The sequence below is a fragment of the Martes martes genome (assembly GCF_963455335.1).
Source record: "Martes martes genome assembly, chromosome: 16".
In the NCBI taxonomy this organism is placed as follows: domain Eukaryota; kingdom Metazoa; phylum Chordata; class Mammalia; order Carnivora; family Mustelidae; genus Martes; species Martes martes.
The window spans coordinates 40,255,464-40,271,678 of NC_137904.1; the positions used below are offsets into that span (position 1 = coordinate 40,255,464).

General features: G+C 45.3%; 1 protein-coding gene across 2 annotated transcripts in view; it reads left to right on the plus strand.

Moving 5' to 3' along the window:
• Positions 1-9,286: 9,286 nt before the first annotated feature.
• The window catches only part of SPOP (speckle type BTB/POZ protein), a 64,729-nt gene continuing 57,800 nt past the window's right edge, over positions 9,287-16,215 (plus strand). The window contains exon 1 of one of the 2 annotated variants that reach the window (XM_080827196.1): positions 9,287-9,573. The gene's annotated coding sequence lies outside the window, so the exon portion shown is untranslated. The remainder of the gene's footprint in view (positions 9,574-16,215) is intronic. The other variant, XM_080827197.1, reaches the window with a different exon arrangement.

The window sequence follows — 16,215 nt, forward strand, 5'->3', positions numbered from 1 at the left end:
TCTGGAAGCTGGACTAGGGAAATTTCTGCCCCACGATTCTCTTTCTGGTGAGAGGTCTCTTGAAAGCCAGAGCCACCTCTAGCTCCCAGGCAGGGCACTTCTTGTTCCCTACCAGCACTTGGTCAGCCAGAAGCTTTGAAGCAGGACTTCCAGGAAGCAATGTCTCCCACAGGCAGTGCTGACTCAGCCCAGACTCCAAGCTTTAAGTCTGGTCCCCGTCCCAGAGAAGCCAGAGGCGCAGAGGGGGACTGTTCTCCTGGGCTGTGTTCCAGCAGCCGGGAAAGGGAGGAAGGGGGGCACGGACCCTGGATCGTTTAGGCTTTTGCTAAGGGGAAGGGGAAGGGGACTCAACAGTGGCCAGACTCCTCCGGGTTCTAGCACCCTTTAATGAAATCTAGCTTTTCCATATTTCTGGAGGCAGGGATGGTGGCTAATTCAGTGCTTTGCATTTGGGAATAAGAACATCCTTTGATATGTTCCCCTGGCTCTCATTTCTAATCTCCTGTGGGGGTCAAGGCAGTGTGACTGACCATCTTTCTGACTCTCCAACATCCTCTTCCCCAGACTACCCTACTTGGGTTAAAGGGAGATTCGTGCACCCTCTCTCCTGACCTTTGCCCCTTTGCCATGAACTACCTGATTCCTTCCGCCTCTGCTTCCCTCCTCCCTGCCCTCCCTCTCTGGATCCTTTGCTGTCATTTTCCTCTGCCCATACTCTTACCTTCTCTCTCTCTTTCTCTCTCTCTGTCTCTCTTTCTCTCTTTCCCTGCGGTTCTGATGGCAAATCCTTTCCCTGGCACAGACCCTCTACTTGCTTGCCAGCCCTGCTGGGTTACTTTCCTCATTCTGTAGCCTCTATCCAATTATCTCTCTGGCCAGGCTCGTGGGGAGCCCTCTCCTCCAGCCGCCCTGCTGCTGGCAATGCTGTCACCCACGATTCATTTCCATTTGGGGATGGGGGTGGAAAACTGCTTGGAATGAACTGGGAGATGTTTGGCAATCCATTCTGCCTTCTACTCCAAGGGCCCCAGAAGAGAATCTTCAGGAAGAGGACACCATTTCCCAGAGCATTAAGGGCTGCAGGATCTAGTTTTAACAAACGTGGGATCCACATTCGTTAAGAGTCAGTTAGCCAGCCCTTAAAAGTAAGGGCCCATCGACAGGGAAGACGGGAGGCCTTTGCCACAGAAAACGAAGCGGTGACTCAAAGGCGTCACATAGATGCTTCCTTGCTCATCCACGTTCCTGAGTTTAATGTCTTTGGCTTGGGAATTAACTTTGAGACTTTTCCAACCTAGATTAAAAATAGAGCTCATAAATGCCATCACAGGCACTTTCCGATAAGGTGGCCTTTTAAGGGAAGGCTGGGCTCCCAAGCAGAGGGTGTGAGTCAAAAAGCCTCTGAGTGGGTGCTCAGAGTGCCTAAGACCAGCCTGCTGACCGGCCCCGTGGCCAAACAGTGGAGGCAGGAAGAGGAAGCTGCTGGAAGCTTCTGTGCCTGAAACTTCAGGAACCAAGTTCCTTCGAGGAATGTTTATATCACTCGTTCTTCTGTTCATGCTTCCCACAAGCTTTTACCTGAATACCTACTATGTGCTAGAAACACAGCTTGGTGCTAGAAATGAGATAGAGGAAAAGAAAAAGAAATCCCACCCCCATGGAGCTTTCCACCTAGTGAGGGACACAGATGGGGCCTGGGTGAGTATGACTTAGGGGGAAAGTGCAGGGAGGGGAACAGCAGGGAGACCCAGCTCAGGGTTGGCGGGCGGTCTTACTAGCACAGCTGCCTGGAGGAACAGATGGATAAAATCAAAGCCTGGAGAAGCAGCAGAGAATTGGCCAGGCGAAGGTGGGGGTGGGGGCAGGGAAAGGTGTGGGGAAGACTGTTCTGGTAAGAAGTAACAGCCCGAGCAAAACGGAGAACTTGGTTTACTCGCGGGAATTGAAAGTAGCTCTGTGTGTGATGGTAATCGGTATTGCTAAGCAGGGTGGGGAGGGTAGGAGAGCCCCCTGGAGACAAAGGCGCAGTCCCTGGTAAAGAGCCTTTCACCCTATTAAGGAGTTTGGACTTTATCCTGAGGGTCATGGGCACCCGTGGAAGGGTTGCCTGCAAAGAAGTAAGTCCATTGGATTGGCATTTAAAGAGGCTGACTCTGGCTGCAGAGCAGAGAATGAACTGGAAGGGGAAGATCAGAAGCTGGGAGGCCAGTGAGGAGGTGGCCATCGTTCAGGGAAGAATTGGGGAAGTGTCCGTGAAGACGGAAGGAAGGAGGCAGAGCCGGGCCGTAATTGAGGGATGGAATTGTCAGAACATGGAGGTGTGTCCAAAGTGGCCTGGAGGAATTGGGGGGGCGTTCTCAGTTCCCAGACTCAGCTGCTTGGTGGGACAGAGAAACCTGGAAGAGAAGCGCGTTTTAGATCCGCTCTGAGGTGCCTGGGTGACGTCCACGTGAGGCTATCAGGCTGCTGGTTGGGTGTGTCAAGTGGGAGGCTCAAGAAAGATCTGGCTCAAGATGGATTTGGAATATTCTTTTTTTTTTTTTAAAGATTTTATTTATTTATTTGACAGACAGAGATCACAAGTAGGCAGAGAGGCAGGCAGAGAGAGAGGGAGAGGAGGAAGCAGGCTCCCCGCTGAGCAGAGAGCCCAACGCGGGGCCCAATCCCAGGACCCTGGGATCATGACCTGAGCCGAAGGCAGAGGCTTCAACCCACTGAGCCACCCAAGCGCCCCAGATTTGGAATATTCTTTAGCAGATGGGTGGTCGTGGAGCCATGAAAGTGAATGATCGATCTCGAGGCAAGTGAGGGCAGTGTGAGGAGGAGAGGAACCGAATAGAATCCAAAGAAAATGGATATAAAAAGGATGGCCAAAGGCAGAGCCCCAAAGGAGACTGAGAAAGAGCAGCTGGAGAAGCAGAAGGAAAACCAGGACAAAGGGTCATCCTTCTCCTGCCGAGAGTGCCCTGACGTCCCTTCAGGAATTCATTCCTCCATGTTCTGGGCCCTGGGGTTTGGGTCCTAGAGGAAAGAGGCTTCTGGCTCTGCCTAACCCTTCTGCCCCACCTCCCACAGCGCCCCCACCCCCCACTTGCTCTCTGTCTCTGGCTACTCATTTCCCTTGAGTTTCACAGAGTCTCCGTGCTCCCCCTGGCTTGAAGATCTCCGTGTCTCTGGGGTGTTCTCCTTCCTCGTTCTCCTTCCCCACATCCCTAACCCACCAACCTTCCAGGCAGGCTTCCAACCTCTGCTCAAGTCTTCCCTCACATTCCAGACACAGCCAGGGCTCTCTGTCATTCATTCGTTCCCTCCTTCGTTTGTTCAGTGTGTACGAAGTGCCGGCTGTCCACGTGTCCGCACGGCGCCCAGCGCTGGGACGTTCTGGAGAGCGGAACAGACTGCTATGGAACTGACAGTTGATTAAGCGAGACCGATAATAAACCAGTAAATACTCCAAAAATTTAAAATTGTTGTTAGTAATGTGAAGGAAGTAAACAGAGTACCACGATCGAAGATAACGGAAGGTCCTTGTCTGGGATAGCATAGGTGGTCAGAGGAGGCTTTCTGCGGATGTGAAATTCAACTGAGACCTGAAAGAAGGAGCCATGTGAGAAGCCAGGGTGGAAGTGTTCCATGCAGAGGGAACAGTAACCGAAAACATCTATGGAGGGAACGGTCTCGATGGGCTTTACCCGTTCCAAGAATTGACCCATGGCTGGCACGGCTGAAGACAAGGAAGAAGGGACACAAGATGTGGTTGAACCCAAGACTCTTGTAGGCAAGGGGTACAAAGTTTGGATTTTATTCTTGGTGCCATGAGAAGCATTCAAATGTTTTGAGCAGGGGTGCAGCATAATCTGACTTAAGTTTTAATTAGGTTGTCCAGGTTGCTGAGTGAATGGATGGAGAGACAAGCCAAATACTAAGGACACTATTTAGAATCCCTTCACTGTGTTTCGGGCAAAAGAGGGTGGTGGCTAGGACTTCAATGGAACTGGGAAGATCAAAAGAAGTGGATGGATTCAAGGGATACTTTGAAACGAGAGCTTCTGGGAACTTCTGATGGATCAGATGTGAGATGTCAGGGGGAAAAAGGAGTTGAAGGATGATGCCTGATTCCTGGCTTGACTGAGTGGAAAGAGAACCAGGCTGGCTTGACTTGACCTTTCCCAGCCTCACTGGTCCCTCTACCCCTTTCCTTGGACCCCCTGTAGCAAATCTTCAGAAGCTCAGAGCTTGAGAAGCAAGGGCCATTCAAAAACCACTGGGTTGACGAATCTTTATGGTTCCTTCCAGTTTTGGATTTCTTTAAATTCTAAACTGAAAACCCTAACTGAATGAGGGAAGTATTTCTATTTCTTTCGACTTCTCCTGTAGTTACATTGCTAAAGCTCTGTACCCAGGGAGCATTCAGTAAGTGCTAGTTGACTGTTCATTGTGGTACAGACCTTCTATAATTGAATTTTAGATTAAATTCTTTTTTTTAAAAATAGGATCCTAACATAGGGTAAACTTCCTGTTGAAATCAATTCACCTTGATAAAGGAGAGCCATGGCAAGAATAATCTAAAATTATAAAATCCAAAGTAATTTCTACTTGAGTTGAGGCAGAGGAAAAAAATGTGTTTTTGCTAACCTAATGATCTTGATCTACATTTAGGTATATGTTATTTTAGGGCAAATGCCAACAGATGGTGGATCAATCCCATTCAGAATAGGACCAAAAAAACACCACTGAAAATAATTCATAACAGTATATAATCTCCATTTGCTAATACATTCTTTGTTGAAAATGACTATCAGCCCTCTAAAACTTATTTGGAAGCGATGACTTCAAGGTATTTTTAGACCCAGTTAAAGATGCACGAGACAACTGTGTTGCCAGTCCAAGGCAAAAATCAGAGGAACGCTAGGACTCAAAGTTGCCATTTCCTCTCTGCTCTTTCCCACAGCTGCTTCTTTGCCTGGTGCTCCACTCCTCAGACATCATGTTTGCCAGCCATTTTTCTGGGTTAAAAACAAACTCAGAACTTCAATTGATCTGCAAGCACATGGGTCAAATCCTCAGATAACCACACCATTATAATCCTTTCGTGTTATTAAAGAAGGAAGTAAAGTATCCTAATGCCTTTCGAATGCCAAGCCCTTGTGAACAAACATCACGTCATTTGATGCCACTTATTACCCTACGATGGATGCCCCCACATCACAGATAAGATGGGAGAACTGGTCTCTGGCATCTGCTCTGCGAGCCCTCTGCTGTGGATAACATCAGGAAGAAGGAGTGCTAAACATTTCACCATGGGTACTGTAGCAGCATGGCGGTCAGGGCCCAGGATGTTGACCAAGATAGGTCAGCTGGGTGCTGCTGCCTGCGTTTGGGGTTTGCAGCACGACGCACAAAGATGGAAGAAGTTTAGACATCTTTTGCCTCGGTAGCAGTGGAAGCCACGTGTCCGGCGGTGGCACTCTGTGGCAGTGCCCAGCAGTGGGAACTCCTGGCCACAGTGTCCTGCTGAAGAAGGCTGGTCTTCCTCCATGAACCTTTGATTTTCAGCCAGATTTCGGAATCTGATTCTTGAGGTCCTGTCAGTTCTGGAGGCCAGAGGTATTTCTTCAGTAAATTCCAGTTTGGGTTGAGAGAGCTGGAAGCTGGTGTGGTTCTTGCGACCAGAGAGCCTGACCCATCTATGAGGAAACAGACTCCAAGTCTTGTCCATGGACCCCAGATAGCAAGTGGCCATGTTCTGGCTGAGAAGCTTGTGCAGTTTCTTTGATTTCCTGCTTCCCAAAGAACTTGAACAAATTCGAGAAAAGGAGGTAGCATGGTGTACAGATGAAAGCAGGGCTTGGAGACTAGCAGCTCTATGAACACTTACCCCTAAACCCACATTCAGTAACACACCCTAAATAAGCGGGTTCTGCTCTGTGCCAGGGACTCTGCTGCGTTCAAATGTCATCCCACACAACAAAATGATATGGTGGACATTATTTTCTCCATTGTTCAGGTGGAAAAACTGAGGCTCACAGAGGTTTTGTCCAAGTTTATATTATAATAAGCGTTCGTGTTGAACTTGGGTCTCCTGACAAGGAAGCTGGAATTCATTCATTAAGCCATAGCTACCTCGCTATGAAATTTAATCAATCGATCGATAGTTCTCCACTGCCAATTTTCCACCATCCCCTTTGTGGCCTCAGCACCACCTCGTCAACGTGATCTTGTTGGCATGCTTCCTTGCGTATGGTTTTACAATTGTGTCCCAGAGTATGTCACCTGTCTCTGTTCTTTTAGACTGAGAACCTCCAGAGCACAGGACCAGGCCTCCCCAGTGAGAATATTCCTTCCTGCATACACATCTCTGATGTCCCTGCAGGGTTCCATCATGTCAGGCCTGGAGCTGGGGTTCATTGCCTGGCCAACTGAGAGAGAGGAGAGGACCGTATCTTGCTACAGTGCTTACAACTGGATGGGAGCCTGGACTCCTCTTCTGTTCAGCCTTGCCTGCCTGCACCTCCCCTACAGCTTCAAGGGAAATCACACCTTTGCTTACTGGACTGTACAGTGGAGTCGAAGATCTTCATTGGCAGCATAAAGACCAGATGTCTTGGGGTCTTTTGAGACGGAGCCCTTGCCCAGACCTGGCTCACGCTGGCCAATGAATACTTTGTCATTTGTGTTTTGGAATTAAGAAAACGCAGTTCGGCACGTTTCCTACCACCACAGGAGCAGTGAATTGAATTGGTGCCATTGTAAGCTTGATTGTTGTTGCATAGATAAAACCCTCATTAAGTCCCTCAAGAGAAAAAAAGAATTTTATTTTGAAGGGTGGGGGCCTTCTTGCTTGTCGGCAGTTACGACAACAAAACAGTAAATGGAGGAGGAAATAATGAAGTAACCACACTTTCCCCCCTAAACCTTGCGAAGAGGCTGGGTGAGTTTTTAATTAGTGCTTCGTTTTCAATAAATCCGTATCTGTACGTGGCGCTGATGCTTTCCTGGATAAGGGAAAGATAATAATGAGAATCCTATTTTTCAGTCCCACACTAAAGGGATGCCTCGTATATTTAATCATGCTGTAGAAATCCTGGCAGCTTTCTCTGAGCCCAGCCTCTGCTCTAATTACATTTCTAGATTTTAGTAAATTGAAAGGGAAAATGTAGGAACAAAATAATTAAAACCGAAGAGGAAGTGCATATTAAAAAGGAGAAGCTGTTTAAAATTCTTCCACACAGTGTTTCCAAGGACATCTACAGGCATTTAATCAGATCCACACCAAATCAAAGCCCTTTGTACAGAGGCTTGGTGGATCACATCTCGGGTGGGCGGGATGGTCCCCACAGCAGAACGGGAGCCTCACTGCACCAGGCTACAGATGGGGTAGGACTCATGTCCTTCCAGATCTCTGGAGGTTCAGGGCCGGCGTGGACAAGCTGCTAGCACAGACTCACTAGCCCTGAGGAGTCCCTTCCCGGGTGCCAGGCACAATCTGACTACACCAGATTGATTAGCCCCAAGTGTGAGGTGGCGAAACTAATGCTGTTCCTGCCTCCAGTTTCCTTTTTCTGCACCCCTTCCCCTCCTCTGTGCTCCTCCCTCCAAGGGGTACCCTTTTTCTTTCTTCCTTGCCAACCTGTGAACTCTGAAGTGAAGAGAACAGGAACTGAACAGCCCCAGTGACACCAGGAGTCAATTACTTGAACTGGGTTACCTGGTTACCCACGCGACACTCTGAATTTTCACAAGAACTGAAAACCTTGCTGGCTTCAGCTAAAGGAATGAATGTTTACTGAGGATGAGGATGAGCGGAACCTCACTGGAAAGTTTCAAGCATCAGCCTACTAGGTGACAAAAGCTTTTTTTGTTTTAATCAAGGTAGGCCCAGCACTCACATCATGGCAGAAGTGAGGATCCCCATTTCTTGATCATGTTGTCTGAAATACAGTCGGAGCAAGCTCTAGGAGCTTGGAGGGCTTTCCTAGGACATTCTAAATTGTGGGATTGTAGGGCATGCTCATGTGCTTGAAAGTGGAAGGCAGCCTGGCACCATCACGGGTTTCTTTCCAAACCCCTGTGGCTTTGCTCACGGGCTCTCAGCCTTCCCTAATGAACAGATTCACTGGCCACCTGGTGCCAGGACGCATGGGGCAGGAGACAAGTGAGCACAGTCTCCTGGAGACAGTCCCATGACAGCAAAGCTTCCGGAAGCTGTTCCCAAGGCAGGACCCACCCTTCATAACCCTATGACCTGCAGGTTCACCTGGCTGCTCTTTTGGGTCCAATGCCTCTGACATTTGAGTGTGTATCTGTGTAATGATACTGTCTCAGTGTGGAAAAGAGACAAAACCTGCTCTGGATTATTTGGTTTGACCCTGTAGGAACGATTTTTTGAAAGTTTAAGCTAAAGGAAAGGATCATAGCAATAACAAATATCCCATTGGGGCCCCTGGGTGGCTCAGTGGGTTAAAGCCTCTGCCTTGGGCTCAGGTCATGATCCCAGGGTCCTGAGATAGACCCCTGCATGGAGCTCTCTGCTCAGTGGGGATCCTGCTTCCTCCTCCCTCTCTGCCTGCCTCTCTGCCTATTTGTGATCTCTGTCTGTCAAATAAATAAATAAAATCTTAAAAAAAAAACCCACAAATATCCCACCACTGACATTATCACTCTAACATGGGGATGACTTTTTTTTTTTTTTTTTCCTCCAAGGGCCAAGATGCTGGAGGCTTTTTTTCTTTTACTCAACCCAGGAGTCACTGATGGCCCTTGGGAGCCAGGATGTGAGGCCAGCTGGGGACCTGGGTGTCCAAGACAACAAGTTGTCACTGAATAAAATCCCTTTCAGTTAAGCCACCCACATGCCCGCCTTCCCCCAAGAGGATGGTCCTTGGTTTTGTTTTCAAATGACAAAATATAGGTGACTTAAAAGTCTTTATACTTATCATAAAATCCAAAAAATAGTTTACTGACACAAAGCTTTCAGAAAATGTGAGGGAATGCGACTTAAAGGTGTCGGTAATCCATACACTTCTTGCAAATATAAACTGCTATTGTTCAATGCCCTTATTGTTACGCTGCCCACCCCGACCCCCCTAACCCCCCACCCCCACTCCCCCAACTCCCCCACCCCACCCTTGGTAGGCCTCTTTTCGGTCCTCGCACCTCCGCTTAGCCTGCCGCGCCGGGCGTGCAACCCCCTCCGCGTTCCCGCCTCTTTCTAGTCAAGCCCCTCCTTCCCCTCAAATCCCCCGGCCCAGTGGAGCCGGCGGGACGCACGCGCAGTAAGGGAGGTAGGCAGAGTCTTGAGGAAGAGGGAGGAGGGGCAGGAGAACTCAGGGAGGGGAGAAGAGGGGCGGAGGCCGCGCGGGGTGGGGCCCGGCGGGTACGCGCTCGCTGCGTCTACGTGCTGACGCCATGACGCCCCGGCCGGTGTGTGTCGGTGTGTGTGTGTGTGTGAGTGTGCGCGCTCCGAGTGTGTGTGTATTTGTGTATCGGCGGTCCCGCAGGTCCCGGATGTTGCGGACAGTATGAAGCGAGCGCAGGGGGACGGGGACCAGCAGCTGTCGCCGCCGTTCTCAGGTGAGTGGGGGGAGGAGAGTCAAGGGAGAGGGTTGTCCTGTGGGAGTGTGGGGGGCGCCTCCCTTAAGAGGTGACTGACCCCCAACTCCCCCCCCCCGCCACTCACATACTCTTCTCTGTTCCATATCCCACATCCTGGGTTACGTGGCCTGGGAATGCCAGAGCCTAATCAACCGTTCCTTCCCCAATCCCAAGCATTCAGGAGACACAAATGCGCCCCCTGCCTTCAGCCCCCCCATCATTTTCCCAGCCCCATCCCCCTTGCCAAATAGTGAGCTGTCGCCTGCGGCGAGATGGGTGACTGCGCATGCGCGAGTGTGAAAGAGCTAGGGGTGCTTGTTCGCTGCCCCCGGGGCGCATGCGCATCGCTGTGTTGCAGGGACCTGCGGGATAAAGAGCCCCTTGACCACGCGCCCGCCTTCTTCGCAGACAGTGGGCTGCCAGATAGTGCGCCTGTTGCTCCTATCCTAAACGGAGCGTTTAAATTATTTGACGGACCTACTGACAAAGCAGTATTTGCATCTGATGTTGCCCTAGAGACTCCCAGGCTACTAACGCCTTCCAGAGCCAACGTGCCCCACGCTGACCCTTCTTTTGAAACTGTCACTGCAACTTCTAGTTCCAGGATTACTTTTCTTTCCTCCCACAGTCATGCTGTACTTTTAATACAAGCATCCCCTAAACTTAGGAGTAGGTGCCCCAACCCATTCAATTATTCTGGCAGGGGATTTTGGTGGCTTTTCTAAGGAGGGCTAAGGGTCACAAAAAAGAAAGTAAGGACTACCTTTTAGTAAAATTCTTAACTACCTTTGTAGAACTAGATAAGGTAGAGATAGAGAACACAGTGTAAGGCTTAGAGCAGTAACTGTAAATCAAGACATCAGGGTTCTCTCCTCTCTAGCCCTCCTACTTTGTGTGACCTATTTGCCTCTTTTTTTTGTAAAAGATCTTCCTTTAAAAAAAAAACTTTAGCACTTTCGTTTTAGCTGTACATTATTGATGCTCTGTGAACATCACACGAAAACAAAAGCAATCTGAAACTACTAGTGGGGCATAACTTACCCTGTGGAGTTTTTAACTTTAAGCAGTGGGAGTGATGTTTCTTGCTCATTTGCAAATAATGAAGAGCAGTATAAAATAAGGAACTCTAAAGTACAGTATTATTTAAGTGATCCAGGACGTAGGTTTTCAGCTGGCAGATTCTTCATGGTCCTTAATTTGCTGCTATATGGCCACTCTTGGATACTTGGATGCTTCTTCCCTCTGACATCAGAACAGGGTGAGGAAATGATAAATTCTTACAGACAGAAGGTTTACTGAATAGCAATGAAATGAATAACTGAATTGTTGGGGGCGGGGGTAGGTTTTTGTTTGTTTTTCAGTTATCTTTGACAAACCGGTTTCCTATCTGAATAACTGGGGATGGGTGATATTTTATTTTCTATTTTCTTCCCTTTGTGCTCTTTCTTTGGTATTCTAACAAGGCTTTTTTGGCTGCCATTCTTAACTGTAGGACCTTATGTTTTGGGGCCTTAAAGTATATATATATATATTTTTTTTTTTTTCATTTCCCCTTTTAACCCTGGCCTTTGGATGTTTCAGATGTCTTTTGTGCTGTTTTCTGTTGCCATGGTTACAGTGGGACCCAAGAGATGACACAGAAGCAGCACAGGAATTTGGGGAGGGCATATATCATCCCATTTCCAGGAAAGAGCTGGAGACTTATCTTGTTTTCCATGTGTGAAAACTGAGGACTATTAAGTTATTGGGACAGCTCCACACTTAGGGTGGGGATGGTAGGTGTCCGTTGGCGCTTTGGTGACTTCTGGTAGAGTTCTTCATAGTGGTTAGTGAACTGGAAGATGATCAGTGTTGCCTGTGTCCAGACTCGCATCAGGTTCTGGTAAAAATCTTGTAAGAAATAAGTAGCCATTTCTCAGGAGGTTTCTGTCATCTGTGATGCTTTGTTTTTATCTGGAAGCATTTCATCTGGCTGAATTTATGGAAGCCTTATTCAAAAATTGTTATGGTGTGAAGGCATGATTGCTTTTAAGATTAAGAGGAGTATCACTGATTTGTATTGGTGCAGAGCCATGTTTAAAAAGGCTCTTTAAAATGGGTAACACATGGGGCGCCTGGGCGGTGCAGTTGGTTAAGCATCCCACTCTTGGTTTTGTCTCAGGTCGGTGGTCTCAGGGTTCTGAGATCAAGTCCCACGTGGGGCCCCCGCGCTCAGCTCAAGAGTCTGCTGAAGACTCTCTCCCTTTCTCCCCACCTTGTGCTCACTCTCTCTCGCTCTCTAAAATAAATAAATATTTTAAAAAATAAGATGGGTAACACATATGAAACAAAATTCAAAAGGTACACGGGAAGAGAAAAATCTCTGTCCTCTTTTCGTCCATCTAGTTAAACCCTCCTAAGCCCTCCACAAAGTAAACTGTTGTGACCCTTATCTTGTTTACCCTTCCAGAGATAGTGCTTTTATAAGCATATACAACTTTTAAGTTTTTGTTTTTATTTACTGTTTTACACAAATGGTAAGATACTATAGCCATTATTCTGCACTTTGCTTTTGTCACTTAGTAAATCTTGGCCATCATTCCATAGAGTCAGAAAACCTCTTCCTTTTTGAAAGATGACATATACTGCCTTATACAGATGTACCATCATTCAGCCAGCTCTTATCATTGGATACTTAGGTTGTTTCCAGCGCTACAACTAATTCCTTGTATGAGCTTTTTAGGTACATGGGTATCTTTTGGGTAAATTCCTAGCAGAAGTGAGGGATTAGAGGATGTATGCATTTTTAATGTTGTTAGATACTGCTGAATTGCTTGCCATAGAGGTTGTACAAATTTATATTCCTGCCAGGAGTTGTGTGAGTCTGCCTTTCTCCTCACCAGCACTGTATTACCAAAATGTTTTTTTTTTTTCTTTGTACAGTCTTTTATCTAAGATTTTAAGTTCATTATGTAGCTCATTAAGCTTTGTTATACCCAAGAGTTGTGGATAAATACTGTCTGTTTGCAGATGGGAGTGGTGGTGGAAAATAGTGTTCCACTAAAGAATAATGTCGTGAGAATAAAGTCACAGGTCTGAATAACACAGCAAACCCATGACACTCCTCAGAAGACATGTAAAACTTATGCTTCCTTTAACTCCTAGATGCTATTTTCTCTGCAAAATTCTGTAAGCCCATAAGCGAAGTTTTAGGATCTCCTTTTGATAGCTTTGACTCAAAGTTGTTTGTACAAGCAAACTGCCATTCTGTTGAGGAGCTGAAAAAGCTAACCCAGTTAGTTAGAGGTGCTTTACTGAGTGCTTTCGTAAGATATTGGTACTAGTACTTTTTAAAAGTCTCCTAGATTGTAGACTGTTTCGCTGTGAGTTGTGAGGAAATGGAAAATAACTTAAAAATGCCTGGGCCTGAAGGAGCTCACTGTCTTGTTAGAAAACCAAATCTACTGCATATGTGAAATAGTAAGTGAATACTTAGAATGGGAACGCAATACACTGTGTTCCATGTTGAGAGGACTTTGTAAGAGAGTGATAAGGTTTAGAGGAGAGTTCCTTTCGGAGGCCTTCCTGGAGGAAGTGCATTTTGAGCCCTTCGCCACCCCCCGTTTTATAACTGTTTATGTAAAAAATTTTAAACATACAGAAAAATTAAAAGAATAGTACAGTTATCACCTTTATACCAGTTATCCCTTAGATTCCATAGTTTACATTTTGCTGTATATACTTTATGTATATATGTGCACTTGTGTTTCTATATATAACGTGTAAATTTTTATATTGTAGACATCGTGACATCTTAATACTTTCATACTTAAACACTTTAGATGCATCTTTTTAAAGAGATTGTTTTGCTTAATTGTTCTTAGAATACATTGTCTTAGTTAAGGCAATTAACAGTAATATCCTAAAACTATCTAATATCCATTTAATGTTCAGATTTTTCTCCAGACATGTATCTTTAGTCTTTTTAAATTTAGAGCAGTTTATTTAGAAGCCATAAGAAATTGCCTTTATGAAGAGACCAAGCCATTTGTCTTACTGAATATATCACTTCTAGAATTTTCTGATTATTTCTTCACAGTTTCATTTAATTGGTTCCTTTATGCTTGTATTTCCTATAAACTGACATTTAAGTCTATGGCCTGATTAGATTCAGATTAAATACTTTTGGTAAGAATTCTTCATAGGTGTTGCTCTGTACCTCCCATTGGGTCACAATAAGAGAAATAATGTCATAATATCTCATTATTAATGATGTTTGTTTGTTTGATCATTTCTTTAAAATGATAAATACCAAATCCCCAGTGTAGACATTTTTTCCCTTTGTAGTTAGTAAGTAATCTGTAGAGTGGTGACACTTTGGAACTATGCTATTCCACTTCTCCAGCAGTCTGTCACCTAATGATAGGGATCCTTGTCTGAACCAGTTGTTTCTTTGGTTGTTGCAAAGTGCTAATTTTCCAATTCTGCTGTCCCTTTTACATTGATTAGCCTTTAGTCTTCTGTAAAGATTTCCCTTATCAGTTAGGAATAATTATAATTTCTATCAAAAGTTAGATAAATTCTTAATTTTCCTTTCAACAATTTCCTGTGTAAATGGATGGTATAATAATCACTTCTAATGGTGGCAAATGAATTGTTTCTTTTTCTCACTTTCTTTGTTTTAGTATCATTGTAGATTCAGGACCTGAATTTATTCTACATGTTACCAATAATTATAGACATTTTTTGAAGCCCCAAATATTCCATATTTGGCATGTGCAGACCTTTTAAGCTTGATGTATGAGTGCTTCCTTGCCCTCTGGTACAAGCAGTTCCTGCCTCACTTTGTGTTTTTCCTGTTCTAGTTGTGCAACCATCTGTATGTTTGTGTGTGTGTGTGTATGTGTGTGAGAGAGAGAGAGAGATACATACACGTCTGTGTATATACACCCATATGTAGGATTTATATGTATATCACATCTTCCCTTTTATTATGTTGTTCATCATGGAACTTCTGGAGCCAACATCTAAAAACTGAAGGTGCCTTTATTCTAACACAATGCACCTAGTGTTTGACTCACCTTTGTGCCACTGACATTGTTGGATTCTGGATCTTAGACCTCACAGATTCCTTGTTTTGAATACTCTTTGTGAAAGACAGGTAGTACCTCTAAGACAGCATTGCTTCCCCCCACCTCCCCAGTGTAAGGTTAGCTGTAGAAGAGACCGGGAATTTCTTCTCTCATGAGCAGCCTGGCTTTTTTTCCAAGACGAAAGGTACACAAAATGGAATTTAGAGATGAAAATTGTGTTTATGAGCTTTCTTGGAGATGTAGGGTTTGAGTGTTCTGTAAAAGCATCTTAGTGTGTTCGTGCACAAGTGTGTGTTTCTTTCCTCCCTTTTCCTCGTTTCTACACAGTTCTCCACACAATTAGAGCGTTACGTAAAATTATGCTGTGATAGCATATTTTTTTCATTATCACTAGATTTTCATCGTAAAAAAAAAGGAATGAGACAAATTGTTCTTAATTAGAGAAATTTTTCAGATAGGCCATGAACTCTGATATCTAGCTGTCTTAACTCAGGGTCTGGCATAGTGCTGAATCCTGTGGATTTCTGTCATGTACTGTAGACTCAGGAGAAATGTTGGCACATCTACCGTGTTTTCTTAAAATCCATCACACTAATGAAAGTTAATACAAACAAAAGGTGCAGTAGAACTGCATTCTAAAGCTGGTTTTAGGGCTTGGACTAATTCCTGCCTTAGTAGAAAATGTTTTATTAGACTCTTACCATGTAGTGGTGTTTGGAGTAATCTTACTGATTTCAAGTTACTCAAGGCCTGATAATAACAGTATTGTAATACGTATCTGAAATTCTGTTTATTTTTATTTTTTTACTGTCTTGTCGTGTTTACTTCCAGGCTTGATGAGGTTATTCTCAACCTGGTTTCAGGACAATACTGGCTCCATATTAAATTCTGGTTGTGTATTCAGGGAAGCATACCTGTTTTTTTTGTGTGTTTGTTTGCAGGCCTGGTGAATCACTCTGAAAGGCTATGCTGACACATTTGCCACTAAGATCCAATAGCTTCTTTTGTTTTTGACAAGCTCCCATTATAGGAAAAAAGATTCTGAAGTTTAATCTCTCCAGGAAATGCCTGGGCCTTCATTCTTACAACTGTAGTCACGTTTTAATAGAATTGGCAGGAGTTGCCTAGCTGCTCTGTGTGGCAAAGCTGGTCATGCCGCTTGGGGAGAGCTGGGAGCAGACCTCAGAGTGGGAGTTAAACGTTCAGACAGTAACCCTTACTTGACTGTGAAGACCTTTCTTCTTGACCATTTGTTTCTAAGAAGCTCTTGGCACAAATCTTCCTACTGAGGCACTAGCTTCATTAGAGAAGGGCTTGCAGTAGTTCTCTGAAAAGCCTCTAATTCTCTTCTCTAGTATATCTGTCTGTCTGTCTGTAAGAAAAATGTATGTAATCATTCAGCTCCTTAATTTAAGGTTTACACAGTTGTTGGTATGTAGAAACAGGTACTGTTTTCTGTTTCTCTCGTTTTGATTACTTTAGTTACTTAATATGAGTGGAGTCATGTGGTATTTGTCCTTTGTATCTGGCTTACATCCCGTAGCGTCCT